This window comes from Chiloscyllium punctatum, chromosome 36 (genome assembly GCF_047496795.1).
Source record: "Chiloscyllium punctatum isolate Juve2018m chromosome 36, sChiPun1.3, whole genome shotgun sequence".
Classification (NCBI taxonomy): Eukaryota; Metazoa; Chordata; class Chondrichthyes; order Orectolobiformes; family Hemiscylliidae; genus Chiloscyllium; species Chiloscyllium punctatum.
Window position 1 is genome coordinate 4,018,310 of NC_092774.1, and position 25,510 is coordinate 4,043,819.

At 45.0% G+C, this 25,510-nt stretch overlaps 1 long non-coding RNA gene across 1 annotated transcript in view; it reads right to left on the bottom strand.

The window, feature by feature from the left end:
• LOC140460187 (uncharacterized) overlaps window positions 1–24,976 on the bottom strand; it is a 94,588-nt gene extending 69,612 nt beyond the window's left edge. Inside the window, exon 1 of the long non-coding RNA XR_011953900.1 lies at window positions 24,816–24,976. This is a non-coding gene — a long non-coding RNA (uncharacterized lncRNA). The remainder of the gene's footprint in view (window positions 1–24,815) is intronic.
• Between the last annotated feature and the right edge of the window lie 534 nt (window positions 24,977–25,510).

Below are 25,510 nucleotides of genomic sequence, written 5' to 3' on the forward strand. Positions count from 1 at the left end.
GTTTGCTGGTCATTGAATGTTATTAGTGCCAAGGAGGCAGAAACTTGAGTGTTACAGCCTGTAGATTAGATAATGCACCAGAGAAACCGAGAACTGACAGAGTTAGAAAGATTAAGATTTTGGAAACAATTTAATGTTCATGTTGTTTGTTTCTGCATTCCTTTGGGACAAACAATGAATGTGACGAAGAGAGAGAGAGAGAAACAATGAGAGTGACAATGAAACAAAGAAGGGAGAGAATCAGCGAAGGCCAGATGGAAGGCAGTGAAAGAGGGAGGAAGATAGAGCCAATGGTCGAGACAAAATCAGACAGATTGAGAATGAGAGAAAGCTTTTCTAAAAGTTTCCTGCTCCCAGTGCAGCTCTACCATGGTTTCCTCCTTAATTGTATTATCCTCAGATTATTGAGATGCTGGTGACCTTAATGAAATGTTCACAGTCAACTTTAACAGCCACAATATCTCTCTGCTTTAGCAGTCCCTCCCGATGTGAAAGGAGAAGAAGGGAAGGAAGAAGTGGAAGATATGGATGGAGATGACAACGCACTAACAGTTGCTGCCTTTGCCATTCTCTTTATTCTAAGTTTTCTCTACAGCACCTTTGTTACTGTTGTTAAGGTAATTGGAACTTTCACTACCAAATGAACAATAACATATCCTGCCTATATGTGTAAGGTTTATGTTCAGTTTATCACCAGAATTTCTCACCTGACTCTGAGATTCGAGCTCACACATTAGAAACAAACTCAGAGTTGAATGTTGATCCTTTCATACTTTGAAGTTTTTCTCATCATTGGGTCTGTGGGTCATCATCCCCCCATAGAAGGGGGTCAGGCCCATAGGCCTTGTGTTCCAGAATAAGCTCAGACATCAAAGCACTTAAGTCTATCTCCCACGATAAGGTCAGATGATCTGACCTGAAGAACCCATCTCTGAGAATAAGGACAGCTTGTTCTGTTGGGTTACACAGCATAATCCATCATCTGAAAGATAAGTCAGCAGTTATGTACCTGAACAACAGAGTCCTGCATAATTATGGCCCTGATCACAACCAAGAACTTAATCTGTAGCCATCATCTCTTCGGATAAGGGCAGATGGCCTCAAATTTATCCATCAAATTCTTGAAGTGACAGACATTTAGAAAAAATTCATGGATCCGATCATCGCTGGCTAGACTATTCCTAAATGCCCAGAGGGCACTTAAATATCAACCACAATGCTGTGGGCCTGTACTCACTTTAATACCAGACCCGGTCAGGATACTAGTTTCTTTTCCTAAAGAGCATTAGTGAACTCGAGAGATTTGGTCCCTCAAACCTGCTCTGCCGTTCAACAGGATCACAGTTGATCCAACACCCCTCACGTTGACTTTCCTGCCCTTTCCTCGTAATCCTCAATTCCCCAATTGATCAAGAATCTATTGGTCTCAGCCTTAAGTACATACAAGGACTCTGGCCCCATAGCTGTCTGCAGTAAGGAGTTCCAAAGACATACAACCCTCTGACAGAAGAATTTACTCTTCATCTCAGTCTTGAATTGGCATTACTTTAATCTGAGACTATGTCCACTGCTCCTAGACGGTCCCATGAGGGGAAATATCTTCTTAGTATTTACCCTGTCAAGCCCCGGAAGAATGCGACATGTTTCAATAAGATCACCTCTGAATCTTCTAAACTCCTGCGAGTAGAGTCCCAACTGTTTAAACTTTACTCAGAAGAGAATCATCCAAGTGAACCTTCTCTGAACGGCCTCCAATGAAATAATCTCTTTCCTTCAATAAGGAGAGTAAAACCATTCAAACTACTCCCGCTGCGACCTCAGCAGCACCATGTACAGTTGCAGTAAGACGCCCCTACCCTTACACTTTAACCCCCCCCCCCCTCCTGAAATAAGGGCCAATATTTCATTTGCCATCCTGATTACCTGCTGAACCCTATGTGGTGGTTTGGAGATAGTAAGGACTGCAGATGCTGGAAGTCAGAGTCAATGAAATGTGGAGTTGGAAAGGCACAGCAGGTCAGGCAGCATTGGAGGAGCAGGGGAGATGATGTTTCAGGTTGGGACCTTTCATCAGGAGTGACTGTGTTAGCTTTCTGTGTTTCATGTATAAATATCCCCAAGTCCCTCAGTGTTGCAGCTTTCTGCAGTTTTTCTCCATTTGCTTGATCTTTTGTTGTCCCTTCCAAAACAATAACTTCACATTTTGTCAGATCATACTCTATTTGCCCATTTACCGAACCGATCAATACTTTTCTTTAAACTGTTTGTAACCCCCTTGCAACCTGCCTTTCTCCCCATTTTTGTGTCACCTGCAAATTTTGCGACATTACATTTGCTTTCTCCCTCCAAGTCATGAATATATAGTGTAAACAGTTGTGGTCCCAGCACTGACCCCTGCAGGACCCCACTGGTCACAAGTTGTCAACCTGAAAAAGAAACCTTTATCCCCACTTGCAGTTTATTGTCCCTTGGACAACTCCCTATCCATGTTAATCTACTATCTCCAACACGATGGGCACTTATTTTATGACCTAACCTTTTGTGGGCTAATTTGTCCATCTCCCAGAATAAGGAAAGACCACCTGTCCCTTTAGGGACAATCTCCCAGAATAAGGAATGACTATCTCACTTTTGGGGTCTGTGTCCCACAGTAAGGAAAGTCCACCTGTGTTTTTGTGTCTATCTGTATTTTTGGCTCAGACTGCCTGTGTCACACAATTGTACCTTACCCTGCTGTCTGTATTACAGGTTCAGCAGTGACCAACAGATGGATAAGACTCACATTCAGATGAATTCAAGATGTGAATAGTCCAGAAATGTAATTGTCATGTCTGAGAATGGTGCTTTCCAACTTTCAATGGAAAATACTCAGCTACTGCACTGCAACAGCTCATTCAGGGAGATAAAACTTCAATGGACTCGGAGAATTGAAAAGGGGAATTGGGAGAAAATAGGAGAGTTGACGATAAGGTGAGGGAATGGGGATTGGGAGCATGGAATGAGGAATGGGGGGAGAGTGGAAAGTGAATCAGGATGGAGTGGAAGAATGGGATGGATGGTGGAGGACTGATCCCTTGGGTCCTGTGAAAAATATTGTAGAAATAAAAGTGATTCAGAATCCAGCCTGCAGCTTTTTAAAAAGTCTTTTCATTGATGTAAAAGTTTTGATGTGAAATGAAATCAATAAAAATGAAAGGTGAAATGAAATAAGTACTGGACTGAATGACTACAGTCACTGGGCAAATATATCCAAGGACTTGATGTTGGAGGAGAACCGAAACCCCGTGTATGAGCAAATACCCCAGTTATTGAGGGACACAGTCCCCAGAACCAGATATCGGAGATCCACAAACTGATGAAGGAGTGAATATTCTACAGTGTAGGTGACAGACTGAGGGTTTGTGTCTAATGCAGTAAACAAGGTCACACAAACCAGGGCAAGATATTGGCGGGAAACCCCTGTTAAGAAAAGCTATGGGAATACCACAGCTTTATAACCACAGGAGTTTTATATCCCAGAAATAGATATTTGGTGAATTCTTCATTCATTTGTTAATGGGGTATGGGTGATGCTGACTCAGTCGGTGTTTTTTGCCGAACTAATTGCTCTGGAGAAGGTGCAGATGAATTATCGTCTTGAATCACTGCAATTCTTTGAGTATCAGGGCTGTTCGTAAGTCGGTTCCAGGTTTTGGACAAAGTGACGGTAAAGGAAAGGTGCTTTGACTCCAAATCAGGATGGTGTGCACCTTGGTCACCGCACTGCAGGTGATGACGCTGCCAGGCTTCTGCTGCCTTTGTACCTCTAGCTGGTAGAGTTTACAAGGGACTGTCAAAGGAGCCTTGGTGGGTTGCCACAATGGTTCTTGTAGATGGGACACACTGCTGCCACTGTGTGTTGGTTCTGAAGGGAGTGAAGGTTGAAGATGGCTGATGAGGAGGGAAGGTATTGTCCCGGTGGTATTATCGTTGGAGTATTAAGCCAGAATCCATATCTGAAGATATGGGTTTGAATCCTATCATGGCAGGCACAAGAATTAAGGGTAGAATGAGAACCAGGAAAGCTATGAACTCAGGGAAAAAGAATCCAGTATCAGGGTGTTATTCACCAACAGGACTCAGGTGTATTGCAAAGCAGTCACCCAGTCTATGCTTTGTTTCCCCAATATAGAGTAGACCACATTGTGATTCGCGAATACAGTCGACTAGATTGTATGGAGTCCTGATAGTTAGTCTGGTCCAGATAGTTAGACTCAAGATCTGGATGTCTGTGGCACCCACTTCAAGGCCAAGTATTGGTAGGCATTATGGAACAGAAGAAAATCTGGGAAAATCTCATCCATGTGTGACAGGAGGAACATAATCAAGAAATAGATATCATGGGCCGTATTATAGCACAAAGAGATCTGGGGTACAGGTTCATAACTCCTTGATGGTGGAGTCACAAGCAGATAGGGTGGTGAAGAAGTCTCTCAGTATGCTTGCTTTCAATGGTCAGAGCACTGAGTGTAGGGGTTGGGACATCTTGTTGCAGCTGTACAAACATTGGTGAGGCCACATTTGGAGTACTGCATGCAGTTCTGGTCACCTTACTATTGAAAGGATATTGTTGAACTCGAAAGAGTGAAGATAAGATTTACACAGATGCTACCTGGACTGGAAGGTTTGAGTTAAAAGGACAGGTTGGATAGTCTGGAACACATTTTCCCTGGGGCATAGAAGACTGATGGCTGACCTTGTAGTGGTCAAGAAAATCATGAGATGCACAGATAAGGTAGAGAGCTAGCAGCATTTCCCCAGGTTACAGGAGTCTAAAACTAGAGAGCTAAGGTTTAAGCTGAGAGAGGAGGGATACACATGGATCCAGAGGGACAGTTTTTTCACAGGGAGGGTGGTGAGTGTTTGGAATGGGCTGCCAGAGACAGTGGTGGAAGTGAATACAATTTCATCATTTAAGAAACATTTAGACAAGGACATGGAAGGGATAGGCAAGGAGGGATGTGGACCAAAAGCAAGTAAATGGGACTTGTTGAAATGTGAAAACTGGGCAGCATGGACAAGTTGGTTAAATGAAAGAGCTAATTTCTCAAAATAGAGATATTTGGGAAAATGGAATAAACATGGAAAAACATGGGTTGACCAGAACAGTCAACATGGATTCCCATAGGGAAAATCATGTTTAACTATCTTGCTGAAGGGAAAGGTTTTGGAAAGGGAACAGAAAGATTTGATAAGGGTAATGCTGTTGATGTGACGTACGTAGACTTTTAGAAGAGAGTTTTAGACACATACACACCTCCCCTCCCTCGTCAGCTTTCTGCAGGGACTGTTCCCTCTGGGATACCCTGGTTTACTCTTCTTAAACTCCCACCACACCTCCACAGCCTCATGGCATCTTCTGCTGCATCCACAGAAACTGTAATATCTGTCGGTTTACTTCCTCCCTCCTCAGTATCCAAAGGCTCAAACACACCTTCCAGCTGAAGCAGCACTTTACCAGCAGTTCACACAATCTAGTCTACTGCATTCACTGATCACAATGTGGTCTCCCCTGTCTTGGGGGAGTGAAGCATAGACTAGCGGACTGCTTTGAAGAATACTGGCGTTTTGCTTGCAAAAAAGACCCAACCACTTCAACACACCACCCTGTAGCATTGCCAACATTTCTGTCTCAGGCTTGCTGCAGTGCTCCAGCTAAACTCACTGCAAGTTAGAAGAACATGGGGACCCAGCAGCCTTCTGGACTCAATATTGTGTTCAATAAATTTACAGCTTTAACTCTCCCATGTCCTTATCACACAGCCTGTTATTACACACCACCCATTGTTAACCAAGAACAAACCCTCCGAGCCAGATCGTTATCAACTCCTTTGTCTGGCTTACAGTTCTTCTCTCTCTTTGGGCGCTCTACCCACTTATTGCACACTCCTTACCCCCTCCCTCCACTCTATCCTTGCCATATAAACCAACATTTTCCTCACGACTATCACTTCTGTGGAAGGGGCACTCAACCTGAAACATTAGCTCTGATTTCTCTCCACAAATGCTGCCAGACCTTCTGAGCTTTCCCAACAATTCCTGTTTTTTTCTTTCGGAAGATAGTTCATACAGTGACACACGACAGATCTATGAGTAAAGTTATAGGTCATGCAATAAAATTGTCAGGAACAACACGGAGACAATGTTTGCCTGAGTGACAGGGAACTGAGAGTCATGGTCAATAGATGTGTTTCAGGCTGGAGGATGTTTGTACAAGAATCTTCCAGGGGTCTGATTTTGAACACTTGCTTTCCCTGACATATATTAATGATCTAGATCTTGGTGTGCAGGGGGCAATTTCAAAGGTTATAGAGAACACAAAACCGGAAATAATTGTAAACTGTGAAGGGGACAGTGTAGAACTTGAAAAGGACGTGGAAAGGTCAGTGGAGTGGGCAGATGGGTGGCAGATGACTTTCAATGCAGAGAAGTGTAAGGTGAAGCAAGAACATTAAAAGACAACACAAAATAGGGGATACAGTTCTGTGGGGGTGCAGAAGCAGGATTACCTCAGCGTATATGTATGCACTGAAGACTGAAAGTGCAGCTCAGGTGGAGAGAGTAGAAAGGAAAGCAGGCATCATCCTTCACTTTATTAATAGGGATATCGTGTACATGATGAAGGAGGTGATCTTCAATGTGTATAAGACACTTCTTAAAGCTCAGCTGGAGATCTGCATACAGATCTGTGTGCCACATGTGTGGACAGACGTGAGCACATTGGAGAGAATGCAGCTTTACAAGAATGGTTCCAGAGATGAGGAACTTCAGTTATGGGGATAGATTCAGGAGACTGTTCTCCTTCGAAAGAAGAAAGTTCAGAGGAAATCAGGTCGAGCATTTCAAAATCGTGAATGAGCTCAACAGAGTAGATAGGGAGAACAAGTTCCAGTTTGCAAAAGGGACAAGAAAAGGGAAAGGGCACAGATTAAAAAGATCTGCAAATGAGGCAAAAGTGAAGTGAGGAGAAGTTTCTTTCGCTCAGGAAGTAGTTGGGGAATAGAATGTACTTGCTGCATGTGTGGGAAAATTGAGGCATTCAAGGGAGAAATGAGTAAATTATTGGAAAGATATAATGTGGAAGGAATGGGAAAAATAGCAGGAGATTGGCACTTGAGCATGATAATCATTTTGTGAGCTGGTGCAGCATGAAGGACTGAATGACCTCGTTCTGCACAGTAACATATCTCTGATTCTGTGATTCCTAGTTTTTGGAACAATTCTTTATCATTTCACTCCATGGTTATTAAAGAAACACAAATTAAAATAGACATGGTCTTCACAGGCTTCCAGGTTTCAACACTGAAGACAACGAAACGCCATTCCATAAAATGAGTTTCCATTGTAAAACATATGGTATATGCTAATATTGTGCTCAAAGATGCACACAATACTTCAGCTGAGATCTAATAAGGGCATCCGCGAGGAAGCTGCATGTTTTGAAAGCAAGTAATTTGCTATCAGTTGTGAACCATGTTGGTGCAGCTGTGGGTTACAGCAATGTGTAGATGAACTGGAGCCAGGGACTTGTTCCCAAGTGAAGCTGACTGGATTATGGATGAGTAACAAAGGCCCTCTGCCAGCCAATTTCAGATTCTGGGTAATCCAAGATGGAGGATGGGAAAAAAAATTGTGGCTGCAGAAGCTGTTCATTTTTTCAGGTATTTTCAGTGTTGGAGCTGATTTCCTCACATTCCAGGAGCAGTAATTACAATTCTATAAGCTGTTGTGTTGCTTTGGAACTTTGGGGCAAAAAAGATCAAACAACGGCATTTTAAAAAGGAGGAAGAGAGAGGGAAAGTCAGAAACCACATGGTTAGTGAATCAAATGAGAAAGATGACATTTAAAATGTACCTGAATGGATATATGAATAGGAAGTTTTAGAGGGGTATGGGCCAAGTGTTGGCAAATGGGACAAGATTAATTTAGCATATCTGGTCAGGACAGACATGTTGGACTAAAGTATCTGTTTCTATGCTGTACATCTCTATGACTCACTGTGACTCAATGTGATTGGTTGTCCGTTAGCTGAACATACTGGGACGATGAAAAAGACAGAGAGAAGTTGGTTCAGATCAGGAGGAAAACTACCAGGTCTGTAGCAATCAGGAGTTCCTTCTCTCATTTCTGTGCAGTAAACCACTTGAAACATCAAGAAACCTAGTTTATCTTCTCTTTAACAACTGTTGCACCAGCGATTTCTGAACATGGTGGGAGGGAGGGGGGCGGGTTTGGTTTCTAGTACATCACTACAGTGAGTTGTGATAAAGTTTGAGGGCTCTTGGCCATGACTGGAATTAAAACTGGGCAATTAGGATTTGGGTGTGATATTGGTAGATAGAAAGATGAAGGAAAACAGCAGTTTCTGTGCCTGTGTTTCAGACAGGGCACTGGAAATGGCAAAGAATGTCCAGCAGGTGGCAGACATGCCCCGGCAGTGTCTGTGGGACTTTCAAAACCCAGGTTGATTGACCTGATGGATACGTTGGAGGTCGTAATACTTGACAGAGCAAGAATGGCAGAATAATTCAGGTACTCAAAAAGCTCTTAGGTTGAAAGGAAATACAGAGGAGGTGGGGTATTTTGCACAATCAAACACTGGTATCAGGACATATTCAGTTACAGTGGCTGGAGCATCAGAACAGAATGAAGAAACGAGAGATGGCAGAAAAGGGCAAAGAAAGAGATATATAAGAAGATTGAGATGCCGATGGAAATGTAAACAGATATTCCACTGCTGTTGCTGTAGCTGAGGCTGAAGAAGTTCAAGAGAATTATTGTATTAAAAGTAGAGGTTTGATGACCAGACCTGCAGATGAAGAATTGATGGTTCTTCGTCAAATAATGGCACTGCCCAGGTATCATGAGGAGATATTGTGAATAGTACATGGAGTTCTTATGGCATGGCATAGAGGAATATGGAAAGCACAGGTATCAATAATCAGGTATTTTACATGACCAGGACTTCAGAAAGACATAATGCAGTTTTGTAAAACATATCTCATATGTCAGACGGTAGGAAAATCTCAGCAGTGCCTTTGATACCTGTACCAATTTTGATGAACTTCAATAAAGTGTCAATAGATTGTGTAGGATCATTACTATCATAGTCTAGTCAAGGTTCTGAGTTAATTCTTGTCTCCTTCCTATGCGAAGGATGTTGTGAAACTTGAAAGGTTCAGAAAAGATTTACAAGGATATTGCCAGGGTTGGAAGATTTGAGCTATGAGGAGAGGCTGAGTAGGCTGGGGCTGTTTTCCCTGGAGGCTGAGGGGTGACCGTATAGAGGTTCATAAATTCATGAGGGGTATGGATAGGGTAAATGGACAAAGTCTTTTCCCTGGAGTGGGGGAGTCCAGAACTAAAGGGCATAGGTTTAGGGTGAGAGGGAAAAGATATAAAAAGGACCGAGAGGGGCAACGTTTTCATGCAGATAAATGTGCATGTATGGAAGGAGCTGCCAAAGGAAGTGATGGAAGCTGGTACAAATGCAGCATTTGAAAGGCATCTGGATGGGCATATGAATAGGAAAGGTTTAGATAGATATGGGCCAAGTGTTGGCAAATGGGACTAAGTTACGTTCGGATAACTGGTTGACATGGACGAGCTGGATCAAAGGGTCTGTTTCCGTGCTGTTCATCTCAAAGACTCTATGACTCTCTGTCTCAACCTTTCCAGCAAATCATGAACAGCTTGGGAATAAAATAATTGAAGTCATTTGTGTATTATCTGTAAACACAGTGAGCTCTGGAGAGGGATAATCAGACCCTCAAAAGCATAATCAAGGCATACTGTCATGGATACCCACAGGAGTAGGATAAAGAATTAGATTCTTGCTATTTGCTCCCAGAGGGTCACAGATCAATCCACTGGTTTTGAATTGGTTTGGGTTGGTTTCTGGTCATGAGATTAGAGGTCTATTGAAGTTAATTGGGGAGAAATTCTTGAACAAATAAAATGATTCCTCAATAATGGTTAATGTGTCTATGGTTCAAGGAAGACTCCCAAGAGCATGTAGGGTAGCACAAAGGCATTTGAATGTTTGACAGGTGAAAATGAAAGAATGGCCAAGGAAACATTCAGCAATTGGAATGTTTCAAGGATGGCGAAGGTTTAGCATCGATGCTGTTACAAAATGAACAACTGAAAGCAAAATTCTGTGGTTCATATAAAAATGTTCAGAGGATTAGGAAAGTAATTGATTGGATAAATAATCCCGATCATAGGAAGAAGAATTGGTTATGTTACACAAACATTCTGAAATGGGATTATCATTAGGAACAGGATAAAAAGTGAAGTGGGAGGTGGCACGGTGCAGTGTGACATTAGGCACATGGACACACAAGATGGCCGCTGAGCCATAAGTTGGCCACTTGACACACAAGATGGCCGCTAAACCACAATATGGCGAGAGGCAGCAGAGCAAATACAGACACTGCCTGGGGCCACCAGAATGCCAGCACAATGCACTCACAACCTATCTGATTAGTTTAAGGCGGGTGGGGACAGAATACACATGAGTAGCGTATAGTGCCCACAGAAGTGTCTGGGTCCACCAACACCTTTGACAGAAATGCTAACAGCTTGATACAGACTCAAGACAAAGTGCTAATAGCCAGGGCTGCAGTAATTGTCCTTCTCAGGAAGAGCAATTAGTGTCAATTACTACAGCAATGGACTTCTGCTCAGACATTGAAACTGACAATGTCTGTACTGAAACTGACAACGATTCTGCAATGTTTACAATAAACAAACTATGTTACAGAGACAAGGACCTCATCACTGACCTATTATATTACAAAATATATAAAAGTATCTTGACATGTGCTCCAGGTTGAGAGAAGACTCACAGCTGACCACTGTGCTGTTGGTGTCTTTCTCTCCCCAGAGCTCCTGTATTTCCTTGTACAATAAACTCTGTCGTTGAACCCTGACTCTGACTCTGAGGCTGGTGATTTTCCCCACAATAATGGGCGCTGCAAGCAGGTGCCCTGGTCAAAGGCCACGATCAGGGAGCCAGGGTAAGAACCAATTTGTACCTGCAAACAGGAAGAGTCTGACCGGGCCAAGGACACAGTTTAAAAGGTATACCAATTGCAATGTCTAACTTGCTACAGTACTGAGTTAAAACAAAATTAAGTGCATGTCTGTGGAGAATAAGTGGTAACTGTATTAACTGTTATAAGAACCTGCTGCTTGTGCTGAAACAGCCAGAGGACAAGGTAGTGCCTGTCTCAAAAACCCCGTACTAAACCAGTTGTTACGAGGGCTAGCCTCCCCCACACGAAGATTGGGATTTGAAGTGGGAATTGTAGCGTCAAAGGTACTCAGAGTTGTGAAGCACAAGTGGCAAATCCAGGTAACATTGGACTCTGTTGGGGCGAGCAACGCAGAGTCCAATTAGAGTTTAAGTTAAAAGTTGGGTGCTGTTTAAATTTGCAATTTCCAATGTGGTGAGGAAGAGGAGCTGATCACTCTGACCAAGAGCCAAATCTCAGTGGAGCCCATGTTACCAAGCTGAGGAACATGGACACTCTGAGTAATTATGATACTCTGTCAGTCCATGGTAGAACAACAGAGCTTGAATAGTGACGGTGGCCGGGAGGGTAAAAAGTCCCACCAATAGGGAGCACACCTTGCTAGGAGGCTGTTACAGCCGTACGGACGGCACTGGGACAGTATTATCGGCCAGGGGGTAGAGAAGTCCCCACTGGTTAGGAACACTTTACTGTTGGTGTTATCTGGGCTACACAATCTGCTAAATGGCAGATCAAAGTTTTCAGGGGGATACTGCAGTTTCCCTTATTGAGAAATACAAGGCAGACAGACAAGGGTTTGACAGAGCAAATGAAGAAAAGGGTTTGGGATCCATCCCAAACATTAGGATAACAGAGAGAGTGGATAGATAAACAGAAAGAAAACAAAACTAAAAAGATAGGGGTAATGTTAGTGTACCAATTACAGGCCTAATTGAACAAGGAGATGCCTTCACTCGCAGGTGGAGAAAAGGCCAAGAACGAATTGAGGATCTGGAGGACAGGATAAAGGAGCTAGAACAAAGATTAGAAAGAGTACGGGAGGAAAGGGAGATTGACTCTATCCCCTCCTACAAAACCATCCAGCAGGGACCAACTGCTCCCTCCTTTTTGTGAACCATGCAAGAGTATAACTTAGCGCCCGTTACCAGAGGAGGAACAGACTCACAGCCCAAAGCGAATTATAAACCCTTCACTTCAGGGGAAAGGCAGCAAATTATGGCCTCCCAAGGCAACTTACAACCCTGGAGCACAAACACCAGGTTCTGAGATGAGCTGAATAGTGTATGGGTAGGGCACCAACTACACCTGAGAGAAATACACCAGCAGGTCTGGACAACTTGCCCAGCAGACAAGTGGAGTCAGGTAACTGGTGGACCTGATGCCACAGCAACCTGAGACTTTAGGGGAAGATGGTGGGCGCATGCCGCTTCCCTTACAGCTGATGTAGATGCCCAGCAGGCCTCTTCGCCAATTTTAATTTAAAAAATCCAAGAGGGTGGTAGGAAATGCTCCCACAAACTGGAGCAAGATCACGAACACTGAGCAATTTAAAGGGGAAGGAGTCTCTGAATATGGGGAACGATTATTTAGGGTCTATCAGGAATGCTCAGGGTAAACAAACTCAGATCGGGGGGCCCAGGTATTCATCGAAGCTTTTAGAGATAGGGTCTCGACGTCCACCCCACTCCCTGAAAATGGGAGTAATAATGTCCTAGGATTATGATGATCTAGTTGAGTGGGCGAGCAGGGTGCAGGAGGCAGAAGCTCATGATAAAGGCAACACCTGACAAAGCAGCCGACCGGAATGGAGGCAAGAGCAGAATAAAACTATCCTGCCACAACTGTGGTCAACAGGGTCACTTTGCTAGAGAATGTAGGGTCGCACGAGTAGGGAATAGAGCAGGGAATAATGTAAAATACTGCAGCCACTGCAACAGAAAAGGACACATAGCAGCAATGTGCTAGGAAAAGAATGGGACACCCCCAAATACCATCCAAAACACTGCAGAACCATGGGGATTGCGAGGTCAGCAGAGCTGACAACCAGCTGCCCCTATTTGTGAGGATAAGGGAGAGGGGAAAATTTATGTGCCCGCAGTAATAGCAGGGAGGAAATATGAAATACTAGAAGACACAGGAGCGGATGCATCCATCACAAACTTACCCTTACCCCAACACAAATAAAATGGGGTAGGAGGGGATAAAACACCAGCTTACCTAAGTGACACTACCTTCGTAGAAATAAACAATACATACAACAGGTATTACTCAAATACAGAAGGGCCAGCAGTCACCGAGTTGCCCAGATGCATAGCAGCCTTCGACTGTGCTGCTTGGGCCATTAGGGTTAGTGAGCCCATCGTAATGACAGGGAATGTCATCCTCCACACCAAACACACCCTAGTAGAGATGCTGAACACAGGGAAACTGAGGGCCGTCTCCAATATGAGAGGGGCAAAGTGGGAGGCAGTTCTTTTATCCCCAAGTCAGTCCGTGGTAACACTTAGGGATATGGGAGAAAACCCAGCTGAGGGAATTCTAGACATCGGGGAACTGCACAACTGTGGGGATATAGATGGGGATGAAGATAGGGGGAGAATAAAGGATACCCCCCCCCCCCCCCCCCCGAGACAGAGTGGGGGAGACCCTCTTTGTGGACAGGTCATGAAAATATGTAGCAGGGTCGCCCCAAATAGGATGGGCTGTGGTAAATGGTCAGTTAGAAACAGTTATTTCCAGGAGGATTGATGGAAGTCAGTCAGTGCTGGTAGCAGAACTGATAGCACTCACCAAAGCACAGGAACTAGCAAAAGGAAAAATCGTGAATATACATATGGACAATCAATGTGCCTTCTGTGTAGCCCATGACTACATGGTGGCATGAGGTAGCAGAGGGTTCACCACCGTAGGAGAACCCCTATCAGACACCAGTTAAGAATTCAGGCACTATTACGTGCCAGTCAACAGCCTGAAGAGGCTGCAGTTATAAAAATAAAAGCCCATCAAAAGGAGCCAGCAAAAGCGAGTCCTGGTTGGCTAAAATTCAAAGGAAACCAGGCAGCAGACTGAGCAGCTCAGAAAGCCCTAAAACAAGAAGTCATTGTCAAGGCTGCAATAGCCACAACTGAATTAGCAAAAGACGCTATCCAAATTCAGCAGCTACAGGAGGACACCCCGCAGAAAGAGAGCGAGCAATGGAAACTCAGGGAGACCCATAAACGTTAAGATGGGACACCAGCCCAGACCTAGGGGACCCTGGGGAGACCTTCAGATAGGGCCACTACCACATGCCCATGGAAAAACATACTGCCTGGTCATCACAGACCAATTTACCCGGTGGGTAGAGGTATTCCTGACCAAAAGCTGCACTATGACCACTGTAACCAGAATATTAGCGGAAGAGGTAATCCCGAGGTAGGAGGTAGGAGGTATCCCTCCAGAGCAATTCTGACCAAGGGATGCATTTTATAGGCAAGGTCATGAAGGCCACAAGCAAGGGAGAGCTTGTACAATTATTGGTGACAAAGTATCACCCATGTTATTGATGCTTCTTAGAACATTACAGAAACCATCAAGAATATCCGAGACCAGCTCGAACATTTTCGACAGGGAGCCACAATTACAGACAGCTGGCTAAATTGGTTGATAGGTAAATCTTCGGTACCCAATTTGGTACATGGGATAGTTCTCCTCATTGCAAACTTACTGGTATTCTGTGTGGGCCTCAGGTGTTTAAAGCTCTGCTGTAAGGTGCTACTGACTGTGTCAGCAGCGAGTGTCACCACGGAAGACCCCCAACGAAACTGGTACTCCACGATACCCCTCGGGAGGAGGAGCTCCTAGAGAGGGTTTAAACTAACTCTGCAGGGGCATGGGAACCTGGACTGTAGCTTTAGGGTACAGGACCTAGAGTGTAGGAAGATTAGGAACATGGCATCGATCTCGAAGGAGGGTGCCTGTAAACAGGAAGGTGGTTTGAAGTGTGCATACTTCAATGCCAGAAGTATAGGAAATAAGGTAGGTGAGCTTGCAGCATGGGTTGGTACCTGGGACTTCAATGTTGTGGCCATTACAGAGACGTGGGTAGAACAGGGACAGGAATGGCTGTTGCAGGTTCCAGGGTTTAAATGTTTTAGTAGGGTCGGGGGTAAAAGAGGGGGAGGTGTGGCATTGCTTGTCAAGGATAGTATTACAGCAGTAGAAAGGGTGATGGAGGAAGACTTGCCATCTGAGGTAGTGTGGGCGGAGGTTAGAAATAGGAAAGGTGAGGTCACCCTGTTAGGAGTTTTCTACAGGCCTCCTAATAGTCCGAGAGAAGTAGAGGAAAGTATTGCGAGGATGGTTCAGGGGAAGAGTGAAAGTAGCAGGGTGGTTGTTGTGGGGGACTTTAACTTCCCAGATATTGACTGGGAAAGCTATAACACGAGTTCGTTAGATGGGTCGGTGTTTGTCCAATGTGTGCAGGAGGGTTTCCTGACACAATATGTAGACAGGCCAACAAGAGGTGAGGCCATACTGGATTTGGTTCTAGGTAATGAACCAGGCCAGGTGTTAGACTTGGAGGTAGGTGAGCACTTCGGGGACAGTGATCACAACTCGGTGACTTTTACTCTAGTGATGGAGAGGGATAAGTGTGCACTGCAGGGCAACAGTTATAGCTGGGGGCAGGGAAATTATGATGCGGTGAGGCATGACTTAGGATGTGTGGATTGGAAAAATAGGCTTCAAGGGAAGAACACAAATGATATGTGGAGATTGTTCAAGGAACAGCTAATGGGTGTCCTTGATAAGTATGTACCAGTCAGGCAGGGAGTAAAGGGTCTTGTGAGGGAGCCGTGGTTTAATAAGGAATTGGAATCCCTTGTGAAAGGGAAGAGGGCGGCCTATGTAAAGATGAGGCGTGAAGGTTCAGTTGGGGCGATTGAGTGTTATAAGGTAGCCAGGAAGGATCTAAAGAGAGAGCTAAGAGCAGCGAGAAGGGGACATGAAAAGTCCTTAGTTGGTAGGATTAGGGAAAACCCAAAGGCTTTCTATAGGTATGTCAGGAATAAAAGGATGACTGTGGTAGGTATCGGTCCAGTCAAGGATAGTAGTGGGAAGTTGTGTGTGGAGGCGGAGGAGATTGGTGTGACGCTAAATCAATACTTCTCGGCAGTATTCACTCAGGAACAGGACACTGTTGCTGATGTGAATATTGAGTCACTAGTGATTAGAATGGATGGCCTTGAGGTACGTAGGGAACAGGCCTGGGGAATACTGGAAAGGATGAAAATAGATAACTCCCCTGGACCTGATGGCATTTATCCTAGGATTCTCTGGGAAGCTAGGGAGGAGATAGTGGAGCCATTGGCCTTGATTTTTATGTCGTCGTTGTCTACGGGAATAGTGCCAGAAGACTGGAGGATAGCGAATGTGATCCCCTTGTTCAAGAAGGGGAGCAGGGATAGCCCGAGTAACTATAGGCCAGTGAGTCTCACTTCTGTTGTGGGCAAAGTCTTAGAGAGAATTGTAAGGGATAGGATTTATGAACATCTGGATAGGAATAATGTGATCAAGAATAGTCAGCATGGTTTTGTGAAGGGCAGGTCGTGCCTCACAAACCTTATTGAATTCTTTGAGAAGGTGACCAAGGAAGTGGACGAGGGTAAAGCAGTAGATGTGGTGTATATGGATTTTAGCAAGGCGTTCGATAAGGTACCCCATGGTAGGCTACTGCACAAATTACGGAGGTATGGCATTGAGGGTGCATTAGAGGTTTGGATTAGGAATTGGCTGGCTGGAAGGAGACAGAGGGTAGTAGTTGATGGTATAGGTTCATCTTGGAGCGCAGTTACTAGCGGTGTTCCACAAGGATCTGTTTTGGGACCATTGCTGTTTGTCATTTTTATAAATGACCTGGAGGAGGGGCTTGAAGGCTGGGTGAGCAAGTTTGCGGATGACACGAAAGTCGGTGGAGTTGTGGGCAGCGAATAAGGATGTGGCAGGTTACAGCGGGATATAGATAAGTTGCAGAGCTGGGCAGTAAGATGGCAAATGGAATTCAATGTAGCTAAGTGTGAAGTCATTCACTTTGGTAGGAGTAACAAGAAGATAGATTACTGGGCTAATGGTAGACTACTTGGTAGTGTGGATGAGCAGAGGGATCTTGGTCTCCATGTACACAGATCTTTGAAAGTTGCCACCCAGGTAAATAGTGCTGTGAAGAAGGCATATGGTGTACTGGGCTTTATTGGTAGAGGAATTGAGTTCCGGAGTCCTGAGGTCATGTTGCAGTTGTATAAGACTCTGGTGCGGCCTCATCTGGAGTATTGTGTGCAGTTTTGGTCGCCATACTATAGGAAGGATGTGGAGGCATTGGAACGAGTGCAGAGGAGGTTTACCAGGATGTTGCCTGGCATGGTAGGAAGATCGTATGAGGAAAGGCTGAGGCACTTGGGACTTTTCTCATTGGAGAAAAGAAGGTTTAGGGGAGATTTGATAGAGGTGTACAAGATGATTAGGGGTTTAGATAGGGTTGACAGTGAGAACCTTTTTCCGCGTATGGAGTCAGCTGTTACTGGGGGACACAGCTTTAAATTAAGGGGTGGTAGGTATAGGACAGGTGTTAGGGGTAGATTTTTTACTCAGCGGGTTGTGAGTTCATGGAATGCCCTGCCAGTAGCAGTGGTGGACTCTCCCTCTTTATGGTCATTTCAGCGGGCATTGGACAAGCATATGGAGGTTATTGAGCTAGTTAGGTAGGTAGGCTTCGGTCGGCGCAACATCGAGGGCCGAAGGGCCTGTACTGCGCTGTATTTTTCTATGTAGATGACATACCTCCACATGTAAACAGGAGGAACAAGTGTATCAGATAATAAGGATAGTGGAAGATGATAAAATTAGTAGGAGATATTTCTCAAATCAAACCTCCTGCAAATGAACGAGCTTATTATCACATTTTCAGATAAGACAACAGGGAAATCTTTTAAGACTGCTAATGACGTGTGAGGTAATTTGTCGAGATCAACCCAGATGTACCACAATAGCTGGATATGACATGGATGTGCAGGAAATTCAGGACTGGTGAAACTACATCCTTGAACCAAGAAAAAGAAGCTCACATGGAAACAGAGATTCAGTACATGCTGGAAAACCCATGATTGAACTGAATCAGAGCAAACCAGTAGTGTTCTTTCCTGAACTGGATGGATTAGCTAGACTTTGTGGATAGATTATAGAAATGTGAATGCTGTCACAAGGACAGATTCACACCAAAGTCTATGGTTGGAAGCCTGCATTGATTAGACTGACAGTCCCTCAGTACTCTTGAAGATTTATCTAATGCCCTGTTTACATTGCTGAGGCACGTGAAGCAAATTGGAGCTAAAGTTCATAACTCCAGATTTAGAATTATGGAACCCCTACAATGTGGAAGCAGTCCATTTGGCCCATTGAGTCCACACCAACCCTCCAAGTGCAACTCCCACCCAGACTTAACCACTTACACTATCCCTGTAACCCAACATTTCCCATAGACAATCCACCCCAAACCTGCTATGGAAGGAAAACACATCCTGTGGAGAAAATCCATGTTGACGCACGGAGAATGTGCAAACTCCACACAGACTGTCACCTGAGGATGGAATCGAATCCGGGGTCCCTAGCACTGTGAGGCAGCTGTGCTCACCACTGAGTCACCGTGCCATCCTTAAATGATATTGTGGTATAAAGTGATACATGTGAGTCAGGTCAAGGACCTGTTTAAGCAAGTATAATTTGCTGCTTGAGTAATATATTTACTGGAAAGTGGATTTCTTCAGATTCTGGGCTAGCAAGCTATTGTCCTTGCTGCCAACATACAGACTCAAGACAGCAAAAGAGTCCCACATGGCCTGAACTGAATAAGAGAAATCATTGTATGATACCTGGGAGAGTGCACACCCTGGAAAGTCCACCTACATCTGGCTTGGAACAATTAAATTGCTTCGGAACATCCAAATCAGGATTCACCAAAATGAACATCTGGTGAAGTGGTCACCCAGTTCTAATGCAGGTTGATACTGGCACAGCCGTGTCAGTGATTGCAGAAGCAGTCTTTAACAAAATTCACTCTCTCCTCCATCCCTTAAGGTTATGTATGACCTCGGTGATACAGAGAACCTGCAGAAGGGAACCGTTATAGATTAAGGGGATATCTTACATTCCGGTGTCTTATGAGAAGCAGCTGCTTCAGTTCCTGATGATTGTAGTAAAAAGCTCAGTCCCCAAGCTTGATGGGGTGAAATTGGTTGAGAAAGATTCACCCAGATTGATTCAATATTTTTTGATTAGAATATGGCTGCCTGCGTGAAACCCTTCTAATACCCTAGACAATTCAGGATTGTCTAGGGACTATGAAAGGAGCCAAGGCCATCTTGCATATTGACCAAAAAGCAATCCCATAAACTTGCAAGGCCTAGCCAGTGCCATTTGCCTTACGTGCAACAATCAGGAGGTTGGAAAGCGAAGGAATCATCAAACCAGTCCAGTTTGTGGAATGGGCAGCACCGGTCATATCGATTATGAAACCCAATGGATCGGTTCACTTTTGTGGGGACCAGGCTGTGCTCCCCATTGCTTCAGGTTGAATTCAGTACTGGGTTTTCATTCTAAATGTATACAGTTAAAATTTGGGACACCAACTGGGAGGCCAAGTAGCAAATACAGATGCCTTGAGCCCCCGACTTTCTGGATATCAGTCTGGTCAACGCTGACAATATTAGACTGTAGATTCAAACAGATTCATTCCTGGCAAAGCTAAAACTTCTGATGAAAATGGGGGAAACACAACGAACATTGAAACCTTTCAAGATATGGGGTGAGACCAGATCATAATGGGGAACAGCATTGTATTATGGATAGCATCAGTGATTGTCCTGAGCAAAGGGAACATCAAATGCTGGCTGAACCCTAAGGTCTTCCAGAGGTGTCTACAATGAAGATGTTGGTGAATCTGCTGGCCAGGAATGGATGCAGACATAGCTGAATTGGTGGGCAGTGCCTTGAATGCCAACAAGGACAAAGTTTACACCCAGAAGCTCCCCCACATTCATGTGAATGGCCGGGTAAACTCTGGATTCAGTTACATGTCAACAATGCCTTTCATGGGCTCAACGTTCTTCATCATTGTGAATGCCCCATTCAAAGTGATTGGATGTGAACGGAGTTCATTCATCAACCATGGGGAAGAGGATTGAAATGTCACAAGCAGCTTTTGCAATACACAGGCTCCCCGAAGTATTGATCACAGACAATGGGCTGTCATTCACCAGCAGGGAATTCAAGTATTTCCTCAAGTTGAAAGGCATTCGGCATACAGCTCTCTACCTTCGATCATCCAATGGTCTGGTGGACAGAGCAGTCCAAGCTTTGAATACAGGCTTAAGTAAACAGCCTACAGCTTCACTGGATACCAAACTGTCCCCGTTCCTATTACTGGACCATCCCTCATGCAGCTACAGGGATAACACCAGCAAAGTTGCTAATAGGGAGAAGACTCCACAACAGGTTAAATCTGATCTTCCCGGACTAGTAGGGGATGGTGAAGCAGCAGGAGGAATGCCAGTATCCTGGGCCAGACTCCAATAAGTGAGAGAGACAGTTTACCACAGGAGATGAAGTTCAGTGTAGGAACCACAAGGTCAGGACCAATGATGTAGAAAGTTCAGGCAGGAGTGACGGATCTGAGCCACGAACTCCCTCAGAACAGTTAGGAAGACTGTCAGAAACCTTAGATTCTCCCTCTCCATGAGGAGAATGTTGAAGAGATCTCTGAATCTGAGATGGACACGGTGGATCTCACCCCATCAATACTTTTGCTGTCAGAAGAAGAGAGTGAATTCTCTCGAGGTGCTCTGGGCAAAAAGGCGAGTTCCTGAACATTACACACTGCACTCAGATCTGATACAGAGTTGGAGGAACTGAACCCGGTGCTCAAACACCCAAGGAGGCACGACAAAAAAAAAGACTGACTTATGTCCTCGCACTCAGAAGGGGAGGGATGTTGTGATTTAAAATGAGGTCAGTCAGCTTGAACTCATAGTATATCAGTTCCCTGTCTGGAGCTGTTAAAAAGAGGGAAGTGAGGACTGCAGATGTTGGAGATCAGAGTCAAGAGGTGGAGTACTGGAAAAGCCCAGCAGGTCAGGTAGCATCTGAGGAGCAGGAGAATTGCATTTTGGTCAGAAGCCCTTCATCAGGAAAGAGGCTTGTGGGTAAGGGCTGAGAGATAAATGGGAGGGGATGGGGTTTGGGGGAAGGGAGCTGAAAAAGTGATAGGTGGATGAAGGAGAGGGAGAAGGTGATAGGTCAGAGGGGGGAGTGATGGACAGGTCTGGTGGGCGGTGCCGAGTTGGAAGCTTCGGACTGGGATAATGTGGGGGGAGGGGAAATGACAAAGGTGATGAAATCCACATTTATCCCTGTGTGGTTGCAGGGTCCCAAGATGGAATATGAGGCGTCGGGTGGTAACGGTTTGGTGGTGGAGGAGACCCAGGACCTGCATGTCCTTGATGGAGTGGAAGGGGGTGTTGAAGTGTTCAACCACAGGGCAGTGGGGTTGGTGGGTGTGGGTATCTGAAACGATCTACAAGAAAGCATCCTGTCTCCCCAGTATATAGAAGACCACACCGGGTGCAACGGATGCAGTAAATGACATTGAAGAGGTACAGATAAATTTCTGATAGATGTGGAAGGATAGCGTGGGGCCTTGGAAGGAGGTGAGGCGAGTGGTGTGGGCACAGATTTTGTACTTCCTCCGGTGGTAGGGAAAGGTGCCAGGAGTGGGGTGTGGGCTGCTGGGGGGTGCGGGCCTGAGAAGTTATGAGGGGTAATGAACATTGTACAATTATCGGCAAACATCCTCACTTCTGACCTTATGATGGAGGGAAGTCATTGATAAAGCAGTTGAAGATGGTTGGAGTTAGGACACGATCTTGAGGAAATCCTGCTGACATGTCCTGGAGCTGAGATGATTGATCTCCAACAACCACAACCATCTTCTTACCTGCCAAGTATGACTCCAACCAGTGGAGAATTTAACCCCCTCATTCCCATTAATACCAATTTTGCTCGGGCTCCTTGATGCCACACTCTGTCAAATGCAGCCTTGATGGCAACAGCTGCCACTCTCACCTCACCTCTGGAATTCAGTTCCTTTGTCCATGTTTGAGCCAAGACATGAACGAGGATAGGAGCTGAGTGGCCCTGGCTAAACCCAAACTGGACATCACTGAGCAGGTTATTGCTACAAAGGTACTGTTTGATAGCACTATTGGTGACACTTCCATCATTTTACTGATGATTGGGGAGACTAATGGGGCAGTATTAGGCTGGGGCTGGGTTGGCTTTGACCTAGCTTCTTGTGATGTAATTGAACTTGAAGAACCTGGCTAGGGGAATGGCAAGTTCTGGAGCACAAGTCTTCAGCTACTCTCCTGTCTTTTCTCTTATGATTGCATTCCATTTCTATCCATTTCTCAAGTACGGTCATGAGTGAAACATTCCCATAGCCCAGAAAAAGAGGGTGATATTTCTGGGTATACAGCAGCCATAATGGTGTTAATGAGGGAATTCTAGGATTCCGATCCAGCAACACTGAAGGAAAATGGATATAATCCTAAGCCAGGATAGTAAGTGGAATCTGGAATGTGCTGCGTAGGGAGCATTTGGTGAATTTCTGCAGTACATCCTGTCAGTGGTAGATGCTGCGATTGTGCATCATTGGCAGAGGGTGCAATGTGGTGTCAGCTAAGTGTTTTGCTTTGTCGTGGATGCTGTCAAGCTTTTTCAGTGCCACTAGAGTTGCACTTATCAGACAATGGGAAGTATTCTATCACATTCTTATATGTCAGAGGATACAGCAGGACACAGATCAATTGGAGGCATGGGCAGAAAATGGCAGGTGGAGTTTAATCCAGACAAATGTGAGGTGATACATTTTGGAAGGTCACGTACAGGTAGAAATTATACAGTGAATGGCAGAACCCTTCGAAGTATTGATATGCAGAGAGATCTGGGTGTACAGGTCCACAAATCACTAAAGGTGGCAGTGCAGGTAGACAAGGTAGCTAAAAAGACCATTGGCATTCGTGCCTTCATTGGAAGGGGCATCGAGTATCAGGATAGACAAGTCAGGCTGTAGCTTTATCGAACTTTAGTTGGGACACAATTGGAATATTGTGTGCAGTTCTGGTCACCACACTACCAGAAGAATGTGGATGCTTTAGAGAGGGTACAGAAAAGACTTAACAGGATGTCGCCTCGTATGGAGGATTTTAGCGATGAAGAAAGGATGACAAGGTTTGTTTTCACTGGAATGCAGGAAGTTCAGAGGCGACCTGAAAGAAGTTTATAAGATTGTGAATGGCACGGATAGAGTGGAAAGCATGAGGCGTTTTCCCAGGTGGAGGGATCAATCACAAGGTTCGAGGTGCTGGGGGCAGTGGGGGGAAAGGTTCAAAGAGATGTGTGAAGCACATTTTTCACACAAAATGTGGTGAGTGCTTGGCATGCACTGCCAGTGGAGGAGGTGGAAGCAGACACAACAGCAGCGTTCAAGAAATATCTGGACAAATACATGAATAGGAAGGGAGTAGAGTAATATGGATCCTGTAAGGGAAAATAGTTTCAATGCGAAAGGGCAAAGTGTGTCAGAGCAGGCTTAGAGGGCCAAAGGGGCTGTTCCTGTGCTGCACTGTTCTTTGTTCTAATCCTGACTTATGCTATGTCCTGAAGAAGGGTCCTGCTTAAAATGTCGACTCTCTTGCTCCTCGGACGCTGCTGTGCCTTTTCTAGCACCACGCTTTAACAACAATGTCGATTGTGGACAGGCCTTGGGGAGCCAGGAGAGATTCCTAGCACCTGAACTCATCCGGTAGAGTGGCAGAGTGATAATGTCACTTGACTAGTGATCTAGGTGTCCAGACTAATTCGCTGGGGCAGGAAAAGTAAAATAATACAGACGCCAGGAATCTGAAATAAAACAGCAAGTGTTGAAGAAACTCAGTAGGTCTGGCAGCATCTGTGGAAGATGAACAGAGTTTACATCTAAAATCTGAGATACAGAGTCTCTCCAGCATTTTCTGTTTTTAATTCTCTGGGGACATGGACTCCAAATTGCACTGCAGCACCTGATGGAACTCAAATTCAGTGAGTTAAATCTGGAATTAAAAGCTGGTTACGGTTTTGTTGTACAGTTGTAAAAACCCATCTTGTTCACAACTTCCCTTCAGGGAAGGGAATCTGCTCTCTTTACCTGCTCTTGCCGACATGTGACTCCACATCCACAGCAATGTGACTGATTCTGATATGAAATGGATAAACAAGCCACTCAGGTCATGAGCAATGAGGAAAGGGGCAGCAAATGCTGTCCTTGGCAGTGATGCCCACATCCGATGAAATAATAAATCAGACATAATATACTGTGTAAATTCATGGCAGTGCAATCCAGGCACAGATATCTCCCTTCTCTCAATCACCACCTCTTCTACTCTGTAACACCACATTCAATTCACTTCCTCTTGTGATCTCTCCCAATCTATCACATTCCTGCCCTTATTCCTGCTTTATAACATACTATTCTCCTCCACCTCATTGTACTGCGTGCAAACACGCAGCTTCAGCAATGTCCCCAACCGAGAAACAATACCCCGCCCACTGCTCCCACAATTTGCCCATCGACAAACCCACTCTCAGAGAGGAATAAATGATTCCCTTACTGTGTCACTGCAGTATATTTGAGTCAGCTCCCAGGCATGGACAGTTCTTTTTCTTTAACTCTCCTTCAGTAAGCGAATGCTGAAACCCTCTGTCCTCAGTATAATTTTCACACTCAATGACTGCAAATAACGGCCTGGGCCTCTGTTTCCTGTTTTGAGACTGTTCGCTTCTCTCCCATCAGTTATTGTCCAGGCAGCCTGTTTGCACAACATGCAGCCAGTATCTGAGAGACAGCTTCTACCCTGTGCAGGGTCAGCTGGGACAGGAGGGAGAAGGGAGAAAGCGGAATAAGGAAAGGAGAGAGAAAGGGGAACAGGAAGATAGAGTGGGAAAGGGACAGAGTATTGAGGATCAGATGTGGGGAGATGAGACCACTAGGCCATCGACTCCCCTTTTTTAGCCTTTATCCACTGTTTTTCTCTGTCTGCCCTCCCTCTCCACCTATTCATCACTCCTCCACCTCCCCGCCCCTCCTTAACTCCCCATGATCAGCATAAAAGTCAGTTTTCCCTAGCTATCAGTTCTGAAGGAGGATCAATGGACTTCAAAGATTAACTCTGCTCTTTCTCTATATATGCTGCCAGACCTACCAAGTTTGTCCAGCAATTTCTGTTTCCGAGTGCCTGAGAGCTTCATACTGGAGAGCATACCCAGGGTGTGGGTAAACGGTGTGTTCCCTGGTTACTGACAGCTA